Below are 14,460 nucleotides of genomic sequence, written 5' to 3' on the forward strand. Positions count from 1 at the left end.
ACCTCAATCTTCTGATTCGAAGTCAGACGCCTTATCCATTAGGCCACGCAGCCTGTTTCATCTACTCATATATGACATCATGCAGATGTTGTTTTGCCACAATAGACATGAAAATTGCGAACCTGTCCGAATGAGGAAAGCTAGTGATATTGAACAAGTACGAAGAGACGCTATCCCTCAATCTTGTGATACATAATCAGACACAATATTACTCAGGCCTCGCACTCTTAGATTATTAAATATTATAACAATGTCCTAGCTTTTCAAAGCAAGAAGAACAAAGCCTTATCTCGGGAAGTTGCGAACATGTCCAAATTAGCTGAGCTAATGAAATTAAACAACAACGAGGAGAGTCAAACCCTCAATCTTCTGATTTGAAGTCAAACACCTTATCCATTAGGCGACACACTCTACTCCACATAATCCTATATGACATCATTCAGACGTTGTTTTGCAACAATAGACATCAAAATTGTGAACCGGTCCGAATGAGGAAAGCTAGTGATATTGAACAAGTATGAAGAGACACTATCCCTCAATCTTGTGATGCAGAATCAGACACAATATGTCACGGTTCTCGCATTCTTTGATCATTGAAGTTGCATAACAATATCCTAGCATTTCAAAGCAACAAGAACAAAGACTTATTTCAGGAAATTGCAAACAAGTCTAAATTAACTGAGTTTATGAAATTAAACGAACACGAAGGGACTCGAACCCTCAATCTTCTGATTCGAAGTCAGACGCCTTATCCATTAGGCCACGCAGCCTGTTTCACTTACTCATATATGACATCATGCAGATGTTGTTTTGCCACAATAGACATGAAAATTGCGAACCTGTCCGAATGAGGAAAGCTAGTGATATTGAACAAGTATGAAGAGACGCTATCCCTCAATCTTGTGATGCATAATCAGACACAATATTACTCAGGCCTCGCACTCTTAGATTATTAAATTGTATAACAATGTCCTAACTTTTCAAAGCAAGAAGAACAAAGCCTTATCTCGGGAAATTGCGAACATGTCCAAAATAGCTGAGCTCATGAAATTAAACAACAACGAGGAGAGTCAAACCCTCAATCTTCTGATTTGAAGTCAAACACCTTATCCATTAGGCGACACACTCTACTCCACATAATCCTATATGACATCATTCAGACGTTGTTTTGCAACAATAGACATCAAAATTGTGAACCGGTCCGAATGAGGAAAAATAGTGATATTGAACAAGTATGAAGAGACACTATCCCTCAATCTTGTGATGCAGAATCAGACACAATATGTCACGGTTCTCGCATTCTTTGATCATTGAAGTTGCATAACAATATCCTAGCATTTCAAAGCAACAAGAACAAAGACTTATTTCAGGAAATTGCAAACAAGTCTAAATTAACTGAGTTTATGAAATTAAACGACCACGAAGGGACTCCAAACCTCAATCTTCTGATTCGAAGTCAGACGCCTTATCCATTAGGCCACGCAGCCTGTTTCATCTACTCGTATATGACATCATGCAGATGTTGTTTTGCCACAATAGACATGAAAATTGCGAACCTGTCCGAATGAGGAAAGCTAGTGATATTGAACAAGTACGAAGAGACGCTATCCCTCAATCTTGTGATACATAATCAGACACAATATTACTCAGGCCTCGCACTCTTAGATTATTAAATATTATAACAATGTCCTAGCTTTTCAAAGCAAGAAGAACAAAGCCTTATCTCGGGAAGTTGCGAACATGTCCAAATTAGCTGAGCTAATGAAATTAAACAACAACGAGGAGAGTCAAACCCTCAATCTTCTGATTTGAAGTCAAACACCTTATCCATTAGGCGACACACTCTACTCCACATAATCCTATATGACATCATTTAGACGTTGTTTTGCAACAATAGACATCAAAATTGTGAACCGGTCCGAATGAGGAAAGCTAGTGATATTGAACAAGTATGAAGAGACACTATCCCTCAATCTTGTGATGCAGAATCAGACACAATATGTCACGGTTCTCGCATTCTTTGATCATTGAAGTTGCATAACAATATCCTAGCATTTCAAAGCAACAAGAACAAAGACTTATTTCAGGAAATTGCAAACAAGTCTAAATTAACTGAGTTTATGAAATTAAACGACCACGAAGGTACTCGAACCCTCAATCTTCTGATTCAAAGTCAGACGCCTTATCCATTAGGCCACGCAGCCTGTTTCATTTACTCTCATATGACATCATGCAGATGTTGTTTTGCCACAATAGACATGAAAATTGCGAACCTGTCCGAATGAGGAAAGCTAGTGATATTGAACAAGTACGAAGAGACGCTATCCCTCAATCTTGTGATACATAATCAGACACAATATTACTCAGGCCTCGCACTCTTAGATTATTAAATATTATAACAATGTCCTAGCTTTTCAAAGCAAGAAGAACAAAGCCTTATCTCGGGAAGTTGCGAACATGTCCAAATTAGCTGAGCTAATGAAATTAAACAACAACGAGGAGAGTCAAACCCTCAATCTTCTGATTTGAAGTCAAACACCTTATCCATTAGGCGACACACTCTACTCCACATAATCCTATATGACATCATTCAGACGTTGTTTTGCAACAATAGACATCAAAATTGTGAACCGGTCCGAATGAGGAAAGCTAGTGATATTGAACAAGTATGAAGAGACACTATCCATCAATCTTGTGATGCAGAATCAGACACAATATTTCACGGGTCTCGCATTCTTAGATCATTGAAGTTGCATAAAAATATCCTAGCATTTCAAAGCAACAAGAACCAGGACTTATTTCAGAAAATTGCAAACAAGTCTAAATTAACTGAGTTTATGAAATTAAACAACCACGAAGGGACTCGAACCCTCAATCTTCTGATTCGAAGTCAGACGCCTTATACATTAGGCCACGCAGCCTGTTTCATCTACTCATATATGACATCATGCAGACGTTGTTTTGCCACAATAGACATGAAAATTGCGAACCTGTCCGAATGAGGAAAGCTAGTGATATTGAACAAGTACGAAGAGACGCTATCCCTCAATCTTGTGATGCATAATCAGACAAAATATTTCACGGATCTCGCATTCTTAGATCATTGAAGTTGCATGACAATGTCCTCGCATTTCAAAGCAACAAGAACAAAGACTTATTTCAGGAAATTGCAAACAAGTCCAAATTAACTGAGTTTATGAAATTAAACGACCACGAAGGGACTCGAACCCTCAATCTTCTGATTCGAAGTCAGACGCCTTATCCATTAGGCCACGCAGCCTGTTCCATATACACCTATATGACATCATGCAGACGTTGTTTTGCCACAATAGACATGAAAATTGCGAACCTGTCCGAATGAGGAAAGCTAGTGATATTGAACAAGTATGAAGAGACGCTATCCCTCAATCTTGTGATGCATAATCAGACACAATATTACTCAGGCCTCGCACTCTTAGATTATTAAATTGTATAACAATGTCCTAGCTTTTCAAAGCAAGAAGAACAAAGCCTTATCTCGGGAAATTGCGAACATGTCCAAAATAGCTGAGCTAATGAAATTAAACAACAACGAGGAGAGTCAAACCCTCAATCTTCTGATTTGAAGTCAAACACCTTATCCATTAGGCGACACACTCTACTCCACATAATCCTATATGACATCATTCAGACGTTGTTTTGCAACAATAGACATCAAAATTGTGAACCGGTCCGAATGAGGAAAGGTAGTGATATTGAACAAGTAAGAAGAGACACTATCCCTCAATCTTGTGATGCAGAATCAGACACAATATTTCACGGGTCTCGCATTCTTAGATCATTGAAGTTGCATAACAATATCCTAGCATTTCAAAGCAACAAGAACAAAGACTTATTTCAGGAAATTGCAAACAAGTCTAAATTAACAGAGTTTATGAAATTAAACGACCACGAAGGGACTCGAACCATCAATCTTCTGATTCGAAGTCAGACGCCTTATACATTAGGCCACGCAGCCTGTTCCATATACACCTATATGACATCATGCAGACGTTGTTTTGCCACAATAGACATGAAAATTGCGAACCTGTCCGAATGAGGAAAGCTAGTGATATTGAACAAGTATGAAGAGACGCTATCCCTCAATCTTGTGATGCATAATCAGACACAATATTACTCAGGCCTCGCACTCTTAGATTATTAAATTGTATAACAATGTCCTAGCTTTTCAAAGCAAGAAGAACAAAGCCTTATCTCGGGAAATTGCGAACATGTCCAAAATAGCTGAGCTAATGAAATTAAACAACAACGAGGAGAGTCAAACCCTCAATCTTCTGATTTGAAGTCAAACACCTTATCCATTAGGCGACACACTCTACTCCACATAATCCTATATGACATCATTCAGACGTTGTTTTGCAACAATAGACATCAAAATTGTGAACCGGTCCGAATGAGGAAAGGTAGTGATATTGAACAAGTAAGAAGAGACACTATCCCTCAATCTTGTGATGCAGAATCAGACACAATATTTCACGGGTCTCGCATTCTTAGATCATTGAAGTTGCATAACAATATCCTAGCATTTCAAAGCAACAAGAACAAAGACTTATTTCAGGAAATTGCAAACAAGTCTACATTAACTGAGTTTATGAAATTAAACGACCACGAAGGGACTCGAACCCTTAGTCTTCTGATTCGAAGTCAGACGCCTTATACATTAGGCCACGCAGCCTGTTTCATCTACTCATATATGACATCATGCAGGCGTTGTTTTGCCACAATAGACATGAAAATTGCGAACCTGTCCGAATGAGGAAAGCTAGTGATATTGAACAAGTACGAAGAGACGCTATCCCTCAATCTTGTGATGCATAATCAGACAAAATATTTCACGGATCTCGCATTCTTAGATCATTGAAGTTGCATGACAATGTCCTCGCATTTCAAAGCAACAAGAACAAAGACTTATTTCAGGAAATTGCAAACAAGTCCAAATTAACTGAGTTTATGAAATTAAACGACCACGAAGGGACTCGAACCCTCAATCTTCTGATTCGAAGTCAGACGCCTTATCCATTAGGCCACGCAGCCTGTTCCATTTATACCTATATGACATCATGCAGACGTTGTTTTGCCACAATAGACATGAAAATTGCGAACCTGTCCGAATGAGGAAAGCTAGTGATATTGAACAAGTATGAAGAGACGCTATCCCTCAATCTTGTGATGCATAATCAGACACAATATTACTCAGGCCTCTCACTCTTAGATTATTAAATTGTATAACAATGTCCTAGCTTTTCAAAGCAAGAAGAACAAAGCCTTATCTCGGGAAATTGCGAACATGTCCAAAATAGCTGAGCTAATGAAATTAAACAACAACGAGGAGAGTCAAACCCTCAATCTTCTGTTTTGAAGTCAAACACCTTATCCATTAGGCGACACACTCTACTCCACATAATCCTATATGACATCATTCAGACGTTGTTTTGCAACAATAGACATCAAAATTGTGAACCGGTCCGAATGAGGAAAGCTAGTGATATTGAACAAGTATGAAGAGACACTATCCATCAATCTTGTGATGCAGAATCAGACACAATATTTCACGGGTCTCGCATTCTTAGATCATTGAAGTTGCATAAAAATATCCTAGCATTTCAAAGCAACAAGAACCAGGACTTATTTCAGAAAATTGCAAACAAGTCTAAATTAACTGAGTTTATGAAATTAAACAACCACGAAGGGACTCGAACCCTCAATCTTCTGATTCGAAGTCAGACGGCTTATCCATTAGGCCACGCAGCCTGTTTCATCTACTCATATATGACATAATGCAGATGTTGTTTTGCCACAATAGACATGAAAATTGCGAACCTGTCCGAATGAGGAAAGCTAGTGATATTGAACAAGTACGAAGAGACGCTATCCCTCAATCTTGTGATACATAATCAGACACAATATTACTCAGGCCTCGCACTCTTAGATTATTAAATATTATAACAATGTCCTAGCTTTTCAAAGCAAGAAGAACAAAGCCTTATCTCGGGAAATTGCGAACATGTCCAAAATAGCTGAGCTCATGAAATTAAACAACAACGAGGAGAGTCAAACCCTCAATCTTCTGATTTGAAGTCAAACACCTTATCCATTAGGCGACACACTCTACTCCACATAATCCTATATGACATCATTCAGACGTTGTTTTGCAACAATAGACATCAAAATTGTGAACCGGTCCGAATGAGGAAAAATAGTGATATTGAACAAGTATGAAGAGACACTATCCCTCAATCTTGTGATGCAGAATCAGACACAATATGTCACGGTTCTCGCATTCTTTGATCATTGAAGTTGCATAACAATATCCTAGCATTTCAAAGCAACAAGAACAAAGACTTATTTCAGGAAATTGCAAACAAGTCTAAATTAACTGAGTTTATGAAATTAAACGACCACGAAGGGACTCCAAACCTCAATCTTCTGATTCGAAGTCAGACGCCTTATCCATTAGGCCACGCAGCCTGTTTCATCTACTCATATATGACATCATGCAGATGTTGTTTTGCCACAATAGACATGAAAATTGCGAACCTGTCCGAATGAGGAAAGCTAGTGATATTGAACAAGTACGAAGAGACGCTATCCCTCAATCTTGTGATACATAATCAGACACAATATTACTCAGGCCTCGCACTCTTAGATTATTAAATATTATAACAATGTCCTAGCTTTTCAAAGCAAGAAGAACAAAGCCTTATCTCGGGAAGTTGCGAACATGTCCAAATTAGCTGAGCTAATGAAATTAAACAACAACGAGGAGAGTCAAACCCTCAATCTTCTGATTTGAAGTCAAACACCTTATCCATTAGGCGACACACTCTACTCCACATAATCCTATATGACATCATTCAGACGTTGTTTTGCAACAATAGACATCAAAATTGTGAACCGGTCCGAATGAGGAAAGCTAGTGATATTGAACAAGTATGAAGAGACACTATCCCTCAATCTTGTGATGCAGAATCAGACACAATATGTCACGGTTCTCGCATTCTTTGATCATTGAAGTTGCATAACAATATCCTAGCATTTCAAAGCAACAAGAACAAAGACTTATTTCAGGAAATTGCAAACAAGTCTAAATTAACTGAGTTTATGAAATTAAACGAACACGAAGGGACTCGAACCCTCAATCTTCTGATTCGAAGTCAGACGCCTTATCCATTAGGCCACGCAGCCTGTTTCACTTACTCATATATGACATCATGCAGATGTTGTTTTGCCACAATAGACATGAAAATTGCGAACCTGTCCGAATGAGGAAAGCTAGTGATATTGAACAAGTATGAAGAGACGCTATCCCTCAATCTTGTGATGCATAATCAGACACAATATTACTCAGGCCTCGCACTCTTAGATTATTAAATTGTATAACAATGTCCTAACTTTTCAAAGCAAGAAGAACAAAGCCTTATCTCGGGAAATTGCGAACATGTCCAAAATAGCTGAGCTCATGAAATTAAACAACAACGAGGAGAGTCAAACCCTCAATCTTCTGATTTGAAGTCAAACACCTTATCCATTAGGCGACACACTCTACTCCACATAATCCTATATGACATCATTCAGACGTTGTTTTGCAACAATAGACATCAAAATTGTGAACCGGTCCGAATGAGGAAAAATAGTGATATTGAACAAGTATGAAGAGACACTATCCCTCAATCTTGTGATGCAGAATCAGACACAATATGTCACGGTTCTCGCATTCTTTGATCATTGAAGTTGCATAACAATATCCTAGCATTTCAAAGCAACAAGAACAAAGACTTATTTCAGGAAATTGCAAACAAGTCTAAATTAACTGAGTTTATGAAATTAAACGACCACGAAGGGACTCCAAACCTCAATCTTCTGATTCGAAGTCAGACGCCTTATCCATTAGGCCACGCAGCCTGTTTCATCTACTCGTATATGACATCATGCAGATGTTGTTTTGCCACAATAGACATGAAAATTGCGAACCTGTCCGAATGAGGAAAGCTAGTGATATTGAACAAGTACGAAGAGACGCTATCCCTCAATCTTGTGATACATAATCAGACACAATATTACTCAGGCCTCGCACTCTTAGATTATTAAATATTATAACAATGTCCTAGCTTTTCAAAGCAAGAAGAACAAAGCCTTATCTCGGGAAGTTGCGAACATGTCCAAATTAGCTGAGCTAATGAAATTAAACAACAACGAGGAGAGTCAAACCCTCAATCTTCTGATTTGAAGTCAAACACCTTATCCATTAGGCGACACACTCTACTCCACATAATCCTATATGACATCATTTAGACGTTGTTTTGCAACAATAGACATCAAAATTGTGAACCGGTCCGAATGAGGAAAGCTAGTGATATTGAACAAGTATGAAGAGACACTATCCCTCAATCTTGTGATGCAGAATCAGACACAATATGTCACGGTTCTCGCATTCTTTGATCATTGAAGTTGCATAACAATATCCTAGCATTTCAAAGCAACAAGAACAAAGACTTATTTCAGGAAATTGCAAACAAGTCTAAATTAACTGAGTTTATGAAATTAAACGACCACGAAGGTACTCGAACCCTCAATCTTCTGATTCAAAGTCAGACGCCTTATCCATTAGGCCACGCAGCCTGTTTCATTTACTCTCATATGACATCATGCAGATGTTGTTTTGCCACAATAGACATGAAAATTGCGAACCTGTCCGAATGAGGAAAGCTAGTGATATTGAACAAGTACGAAGAGACGCTATCCCTCAATCTTGTGATACATAATCAGACACAATATTACTCAGGCCTCGCACTCTTAGATTATTAAATATTATAACAATGTCCTAGCTTTTCAAAGCAAGAAGAACAAAGCCTTATCTCGGGAAGTTGCGAACATGTCCAAATTAGCTGAGCTAATGAAATTAAACAACAACGAGGAGAGTCAAACCCTCAATCTTCTGATTTGAAGTCAAACACCTTATCCATTAGGCGACACACTCTACTCCACATAATCCTATATGACATCATTCAGACGTTGTTTTGCAACAATAGACATCAAAATTGTGAACCGGTCCGAATGAGGAAAGCTAGTGATATTGAACAAGTATGAAGAGACACTATCCATCAATCTTGTGATGCAGAATCAGACACAATATTTCACGGGTCTCGCATTCTTAGATCATTGAAGTTGCATAAAAATATCCTAGCATTTCAAAGCAACAAGAACCAGGACTTATTTCAGAAAATTGCAAACAAGTCTAAATTAACTGAGTTTATGAAATTAAACAACCACGAAGGGACTCGAACCCTCAATCTTCTGATTCGAAGTCAGACGCCTTATACATTAGGCCACGCAGCCTGTTCCATCTACTCATATATGACATCATGCAGACGTTGTTTTGCCACAATAGACATGAAAATTGCGAACCTGTCCGAATGAGGAAAGCTAGTGATATTGAACAAGTACGAAGAGACGCTATCCCTCAATCTTGTGATGCATAATCAGACAAAATATTTCACGGATCTCGCATTCTTAGATCATTGAAGTTGCATGACAATGTCCTCGCATTTCAAAGCAACAAGAACAAAGACTTATTTCAGGAAATTGCAAACAAGTCCAAATTAACTGAGTTTATGAAATTAAACGACCACGAAGGGACTCGAACCCTCAATCTTCTGATTCGAAGTCAGACGCCTTATACATTAGGCCACGCAGCCTGTTCCATATACACCTATATGACATCATGCAGACGTTGTTTTGCCACAATAGACATGAAAATTGCGAACCTGTCCGAATGAGGAAAGCTAGTGATATTGAACAAGTATGAAGAGACGCTATCCCTCAATCTTGTGATGCATAATCAGACACAATATTACTCAGGCCTCGCACTCTTAGATTATTAAATTGTATAACAATGTCCTAGCTTTTCAAAGCAAGAAGAACAAAGCCTTATCTCGGGAAATTGCGAACATGTCCAAAATAGCTGAGCTAATGAAATTAAACAACAACGAGGAGAGTCAAACCCTCAATCTTCTGATTTGAAGTCAAACACCTTATCCATTAGGCGACACACTCTACTCCACATAATCCTATATGACATCATTCAGACGTTGTTTTGCAACAATAGACATCAAAATTGTGAACCGGTCCGAATGAGGAAAGGTAGTGATATTGAACAAGTAAGAAGAGACACTATCCCTCAATCTTGTGATGCAGAATCAGACACAATATTTCACGGGTCTCGCATTCTTAGATCATTGAAGTTGCATAACAATATCCTAGCATTTCAAAGCAACAAGAACAAAGACTTATTTCAGGAAATTGCAAACAAGTCTAAATTAACAGAGTTTATGAAATTAAACGACCACGAAGGGACTCGAACCATCAATCTTCTGATTCGAAGTCAGACGCCTTATACATTAGGCCACGCAGCCTGTTCCATATACACCTATATGACATCATGCAGACGTTGTTTTGCCACAATAGACATGAAAATTGCGAACCTGTCCGAATGAGGAAAGCTAGTGATATTGAACAAGTATGAAGAGACGCTATCCCTCAATCTTGTGATGCATAATCAGACACAATATTACTCAGGCCTCGCACTCTTAGATTATTAAATTGTATAACAATGTCCTAGCTTTTCAAAGCAAGAAGAACAAAGCCTTATCTCGGGAAATTGCGAACATGTCCAAAATAGCTGAGCTAATGAAATTAAACAACAACGAGGAGAGTCAAACCCTCAATCTTCTGATTTGAAGTCAAACACCTTATCCATTAGGCGACACACTCTACTCCACATAATCCTATATGACATCATTCAGACGTTGTTTTGCAACAATAGACATCAAAATTGTGAACCGGTCCGAATGAGGAAAGGTAGTGATATTGAACAAGTAAGAAGAGACACTATCCCTCAATCTTGTGATGCAGAATCAGACACAATATTTCACGGGTCTCGCATTCTTAGATCATTGAAGTTGCATAACAATATCCTAGCATTTCAAAGCAACAAGAACAAAGACTTATTTCAGGAAATTGCAAACAAGTCTACATTAACTGAGTTTATGAAATTAAACGACCACGAAGGGACTCGAACCCTTAGTCTTCTGATTCGAAGTCAGACGCCTTATACATTAGGCCACGCAGCCTGTTTCATCTACTCATATATGACATCATGCAGGCGTTGTTTTGCCACAATAGACATGAAAATTGCGAACCTGTCCGAATGAGGAAAGCTAGTGATATTGAACAAGTACGAAGAGACGCTATCCCTCAATCTTGTGATGCATAATCAGACAAAATATTTCACGGATCTCGCATTCTTAGATCATTGAAGTTGCATGACAATGTCCTCGCATTTCAAAGCAACAAGAACAAAGACTTATTTCAGGAAATTGCAAACAAGTCCAAATTAACTGAGTTTATGAAATTAAACGACCACGAAGGGACTCGAACCCTCAATCTTCTGATTCGAAGTCAGACGCCTTATCCATTAGGCCACGCAGCCTGTTCCATTTATACCTATATGACATCATGCAGACGTTGTTTTGCCACAATAGACATGAAAATTGCGAACCTGTCCGAATGAGGAAAGCTAGTGATATTGAACAAGTATGAAGAGACGCTATCCCTCAATCTTGTGATGCATAATCAGACACAATATTACTCAGGCCTCTCACTCTTAGATTATTAAATTGTATAACAATGTCCTAGCTTTTCAAAGCAAGAAGAACAAAGCCTTATCTCGGGAAATTGCGAACATGTCCAAAATAGCTGAGCTAATGAAATTAAACAACAACGAGGAGAGTCAAACCCTCAATCTTCTGTTTTGAAGTCAAACACCTTATCCATTAGGCGACACACTCTACTCCACATAATCCTATATGACATCATTCAGACGTTGTTTTGCAACAATAGACATCAAAATTGTGAACCGGTCCGAATGAGGAAAGCTAGTGATATTGAACAAGTATGAAGAGACACTATCCATCAATCTTGTGATGCAGAATCAGACACAATATTTCACGGGTCTCGCATTCTTAGATCATTGAAGTTGCATAAAAATATCCTAGCATTTCAAAGCAACAAGAACCAGGACTTATTTCAGAAAATTGCAAACAAGTCTAAATTAACTGAGTTTATGAAATTAAACAACCACGAAGGGACTCGAACCCTCAATCTTCTGATTCGAAGTCAGACGGCTTATCCATTAGGCCACGCAGCCTGTTTCATCTACTCATATATGACATAATGCAGATGTTGTTTTGCCACAATAGACATGAAAATTGCGAACCTGTCCGAATGAGGAAAGCTAGTGATATTGAACAAGTACGAAGAGACGCTATCCCTCAATCTTGTGATGCATAATCAGACAAAATATTTCACGGATCTTGCATTCTTAGATCATTGAAGTTGCATGACAATATCCTAGCATTTCAAAGCAACAAGAACAAAGACTTATTTCAGGAAATTGCAAACAAGTCTAAATTAACTGAGTTTATGAAATTAAACGACCACGAAGGGACTCGAACCCTTAGTCTTCTGATTCGAAGTCAGACGCCTTATACATTAGGCCACGCAGCCTGTTTCATCTACTCATATATGACATCATGCAGGCGTTGTTTTGCCACAATAGACATGAAAATTGCGAACCTGTCCGAATGAGGAAAGCTAGTGATATTGAACAAGTACGAAGAGACGCTATCCCTCAATCTTGTGATGCATAATCAGACAAAATATTTCACGGATCTCGCATTCTTAGATCATTGAAGTTGCATGACAATGTCCTCGCATTTCAAAGCAACAAGAACAAAGACTTATTTCAGGAAATTGCAAACAAGTCCAAATTAACTGAGTTTATGAAATTAAACGACCACGAAGGGACTCGAACCCTCAATCTTCTGATTCGAAGTCAGACGCCTTATCCATTAGGCCACGCAGCCTGTTCCATTTATACCTATATGACATCATGCAGACGTTGTTTTGCCACAATAGACATGAAAATTGCGAACCTGTCCGAATGAGGAAAGCTAGTGATATTGAACAAGTATGAAGAGACGCTATCCCTCAATCTTGTGATGCATAATCAGACACAATATTACTCAGGCCTCTCACTCTTAGATTATTAAATTGTATAACAATGTCCTAGCTTTTCAAAGCAAGAAGAACAAAGCCTTATCTCGGGAAATTGCGAACATGTCCAAAATAGCTGAGCTAATGAAATTAAACAACAACGAGGAGAGTCAAACCCTCAATCTTCTGTTTTGAAGTCAAACACCTTATCCATTAGGCGACACACTCTACTCCACATAATCCTATATGACATCATTCAGACGTTGTTTTGCAACAATAGACATCAAAATTGTGAACCGGTCCGAATGAGGAAAGCTAGTGATATTGAACAAGTATGAAGAGACACTATCCATCAATCTTGTGATGCAGAATCAGACACAATATTTCACGGGTCTCGCATTCTTAGATCATTGAAGTTGCATAAAAATATCCTAGCATTTCAAAGCAACAAGAACCAGGACTTATTTCAGAAAATTGCAAACAAGTCTAAATTAACTGAGTTTATGAAATTAAACAACCACGAAGGGACTCGAACCCTCAATCTTCTGATTCGAAGTCAGACGGCTTATCCATTAGGCCACGCAGCCTGTTTCATCTACTCATATATGACATAATGCAGATGTTGTTTTGCCACAATAGACATGAAAATTGCGAACCTGTCCGAATGAGGAAAGCTAGTGATATTGAACAAGTACGAAGAGACGCTATCCCTCAATCTTGTGATGCATAATCAGACAAAATATTTCACGGATCTCGCATTCTTAGATCATTGAAGTTGCATGACAATGTCCTCGCATTTCAAAGCAACAAGAACAAAGACTTATTTCAGGAAATTCCAAACAAGTCCAAATTAACTGAGTTTATGAAATTAAACAACCACGAAGGGACTCGAACCCTCAATCTTCTGATTCGAAGTCAGACGCCTTATCCATTAGGCCACGCAGCCTGTTCCATATACACCTATATGACATCATGCAGACGTTGTTTTGCCACAATAGACATGAAAATTGCGAACCTGTCCGAATGAGGAAAGCTAGTGATATTGAACAAGTATGAAGAGACGCTATCCCTCAATCTTGTGATGCATAATCAGACACAATATTACTCAGGCCTCGCACTCTTAGATTATTAAATTGTATAACAATGTCCTAGCTTTTCAAAGCAAGAAGAACAAAGCCTTATCTCGGGAAATTGCGAACATGTCCAAAATAGCTGAGCTAATGAAATTAAACAACAACGAGGAGAGTCAAACCCTCAATCTTCTGATTTGAAGTCAAACACCTTATCCATTAGGCGACACACTCTACTCCACATAATCCTATATGACATCATTCAGACGTTGTTTTGCAACAATAGACATCAAAATTG

The 14,460-nt window shown here is 38.4% G+C and overlaps 7 non-coding genes across 7 annotated transcripts; all 7 read right to left on the reverse strand.

The window, feature by feature from the left end:
* Positions 1-2,131: 2,131 nt before the first annotated feature.
* Positions 2,132-2,204, reverse strand: trnaq-uug (transfer RNA glutamine (anticodon UUG)). The gene has a single exon. It is a non-coding gene; the product is annotated as a tRNA-Gln (tRNA).
* A 1,003-nt stretch (positions 2,205-3,207) lies between these two features.
* trnar-ucg (transfer RNA arginine (anticodon UCG)) lies at positions 3,208-3,280 on the reverse strand. The gene has a single exon. It is a non-coding gene; the product is annotated as a tRNA-Arg (tRNA).
* Positions 3,281-5,000: 1,720 nt separating this feature from the next.
* trnar-ucg (transfer RNA arginine (anticodon UCG)) lies at positions 5,001-5,073 on the reverse strand. Its single transcript has one exon. It is a non-coding gene; the product is annotated as a tRNA-Arg (tRNA).
* A 3,512-nt stretch (positions 5,074-8,585) lies between these two features.
* On the reverse strand, positions 8,586-8,658 carry trnaq-uug (transfer RNA glutamine (anticodon UUG)). The gene has a single exon. It is a non-coding gene; the product is annotated as a tRNA-Gln (tRNA).
* A 2,796-nt stretch (positions 8,659-11,454) lies between these two features.
* On the reverse strand, positions 11,455-11,527 carry trnar-ucg (transfer RNA arginine (anticodon UCG)). Its single transcript has one exon. It is a non-coding gene; the product is annotated as a tRNA-Arg (tRNA).
* A 1,362-nt stretch (positions 11,528-12,889) lies between these two features.
* On the reverse strand, positions 12,890-12,962 carry trnar-ucg (transfer RNA arginine (anticodon UCG)). The gene has a single exon. It is a non-coding gene; the product is annotated as a tRNA-Arg (tRNA).
* Positions 12,963-13,965: 1,003 nt separating this feature from the next.
* On the reverse strand, positions 13,966-14,038 carry trnar-ucg (transfer RNA arginine (anticodon UCG)). Its single transcript has one exon. It is a non-coding gene; the product is annotated as a tRNA-Arg (tRNA).
* Between the last annotated feature and the right edge of the window lie 422 nt (positions 14,039-14,460).

Source organism: Salvelinus alpinus, chromosome 25 (genome assembly GCF_045679555.1).
Source record: "Salvelinus alpinus chromosome 25, SLU_Salpinus.1, whole genome shotgun sequence".
Lineage (NCBI taxonomy): Eukaryota > Metazoa > Chordata > Actinopteri > Salmoniformes > Salmonidae > Salvelinus > Salvelinus alpinus.